The sequence below is a fragment of the Megalobrama amblycephala genome, unplaced genomic scaffold, assembly GCF_018812025.1.
Source record: "Megalobrama amblycephala isolate DHTTF-2021 unplaced genomic scaffold, ASM1881202v1 scaffold379, whole genome shotgun sequence".
NCBI lineage: Eukaryota > Metazoa > Chordata > Actinopteri > Cypriniformes > Xenocyprididae > Megalobrama > Megalobrama amblycephala.
Genome location: NW_025953351.1, coordinates 295,324 through 298,118, shown reverse-complemented (window position 1 = coordinate 298,118; position 2,795 = coordinate 295,324). Strand labels below are relative to the sequence as shown.

General features: G+C 35.7%; 1 long non-coding RNA gene across 1 annotated transcript; it reads right to left on the bottom strand.

Annotated features, from left to right (window-relative positions):
• Positions 1 to 758: 758 nt before the first annotated feature.
• Positions 759 to 2,521, bottom strand: LOC125261238. Its single transcript, XR_007183256.1, has 3 exons — positions 2,325 to 2,521; positions 1,689 to 1,761; positions 759 to 1,276 (listed from the first exon to the last, which is right to left on the bottom strand). It is a non-coding gene; the product is annotated as an uncharacterized LOC125261238 (long non-coding RNA).
• Between the last annotated feature and the right edge of the window lie 274 nt (positions 2,522 to 2,795).

The window sequence follows — 2,795 nt, the reverse complement described above, 5'->3', positions numbered from 1 at the left end:
TGTTAATTTCTTTATTTTATATGCATACAATTTTATCCACAAGCAAAAATGGCTTAAATCTCCTGTTTTCCTTTTTCTCGTTGAATTTAACTGTCGTTTCATCCCTTAGGCTTATAATAAAAAATATATATATTTTTTTTGAAGCCTTATGTTGAATTTATTCAGATATTTAACCTTGTCATTGTGCTTTTTTTCTGTGTATATAATCTATTTTTTTATTTATTTTTTTTTTGTCATTATGATTGCTCATTGTTAGTTCTGCAATAATAATATAATAAAAAAGATATGAGTGACAGGTGCACTAACACCTCACAGCACCAGTAACTTGACAACACTACCTTGAACGGTTTTCATCAGCATTTGCAATATCTGCACAAAGAAGATGTCAGACAGCTGCTTGAAGATCTCACCTTTGGAGAAGACTAATGTATTACTACTAAAGATAAGATTACCCCAGAATGAACAGCATTGCTAGACCACCCTAACACTTAATAATAAATGCTGACCAATACTTAATCATATTACTTTTTTACAGAAAATAATGTATTAGTAAAACAAGCAAAACGTAATGTTTTGTCATATGACATAGCTATGCATAAATAAACACTAGACAAATACAACCAAGGTGAACACATCTCAATATACAAGCAATGAATTAATGCATTAATAAATATATTTTATTTACAGACAATAGGAAACGTAAATGAGTTATAGAATGAATAAAAGTAATCATCACAATAAATAAATACATACAAAAGTCAACAACACATGAAACAAAGCTTTATTCAAACTTATTGTTCTTACAATCGCATATTTCAGCCCTGCTGCCATCTCACACAGCTGTGCCAATTCTGCAGCTTTATTTTGATGAAGCAGCTGACCACCATGAACACCTTCACCTGTCTTTGCCATCTATAACGTCCCTCATTGCTGCTCCTCTCAATGGGGTCATCTTTGATCCAGAGGAGGGAGAAGATGTGCGGGACAATCTGGCTGCAGCTGTATCTGCTCCAAACATTCATGTGCTCTCCATGAACAAGACTACATGTAAAACATTTAAACTGATTGAAATGTTTAATAATTCATGTCAGAATTCTGTTTCCTGCCATATTTCATTCAATATTTTTACAATTACGTGCTATCTTTTTGTTTCAGCTTTATTATTTTAGTGGTGTAGTGGGCTAAAGGTAAGCAGAATGTTGCTGGTTCGATCTCCGCAGCCGTCACCGTCCTTAATCAAGACACTTTACTCCAGGTTACTCCATGGGGATCATCCCTGTAATGAGAGCACTGTATGTCACTTTTTATAAAGGCATCTGCCAAAAGCAAACCTGTAAATAAATGTAAATGTGATTTTTGTAAATCCTTTTTTTGTTAGTGTCTTGGGCACAAACACTCAATAAAGCTGATTATCTCTTAAAGTTTACTTTTTCAAGATACTACCATAATATAAATGAATACATACAGTATTTGGGGGCTTAAAGGGTTAGTTCACCTAAACATATAAATTCAGTCATTATTCTGGTTTCTTTTCCCCACAAATGCCGCCATCACCTTGCCTTGCAGGCAAACATACCGACATCAAGAATCAGAAGTGTTGTAATAACTCTGTTTGAAATTACAGTAATTAAAATAAACTACAAGTTAATATTTAAATGGATTTGTATTAATTTCTGTAGTATACTCACTCAAAGCCATTGATGCCATCATTCCTTCATCAGCCTCTCTCCACTGGATAAACACACGTGTGCTCATCTGTCCCTGTAACATCCAGACAAAATTCAAGTTTCCTCTGAGATTTATGTGCTCAATACTACATTTACATGTTGATGATGTGTTAACTCACTTTTTATCCAACACAAATGTTCCTTAATTTACCAACAGTAGGCTACTAACGGACAAATAAAATAAATAACTTAGGTCTAGTCACTTGTGCATTTGTTTATTTACATTCATTCATGTACATTTACTTACATTCATGTAAAGTGTTGACAACAGTGAATTCTAGCACACATCACTCAGATGTATATTTCATATTGTGATGTACTCATTATCTGCAATACTTATTGAATATGTTCCTGTCAGATGTTAAATAAACATTTAGTAATCGACTTTATGATGTATATGGTTTGGAATTCATGTAAATCCACTTTGGAGACGAACGTGTGTTTATTGAAGCTCCCCTGTTAGCTGTACACAATAAAACGTGTTTTTACAGCAAAATCACAACTATACTACACTGACAGGCGTCTTTACACCTCTACAGTAGTTCAACAAATGCAATTTTAACACAAGGAACCAAGTTTTTGGTTTTTAATACTCACATTTGAAAACATCCGCGCCGCTTTTATCCTCCGTGTTCGAGTGTGACGTACCTCTCCCGTGGCCTCCTGGGATAGAAGAGTGTCCATCGGATGAACACTTCAGAATCTGGGCGGGAGCAGTAGGCCATCCGGGAACTTCTCGACTACTCATTTATGATTACTGAGGATTTCGGACATACTGCTCCTTTCACGTACTGTTTTCCCCCTACTATATAGTAGATAAGTAGGCATATTCGGATGCACTTTAAGTAGACGCACGTCCGAATCTCGCGAGAATTAGACATCACCCAGGTAGTTCTTGCCTACACTTTTATGAATACTTAGGATTCGGACATACTTTTTCGCTCGCCTACTGCTTTTCCCCTACTATATAGTAGATAAGTATGCGGTTTCGGATGCAGCCCTGGACTTGGACTTATCTTGGACTCGACAAAGGTGGACTTGACTACAGCCCCTAGTTGCAACAGACCT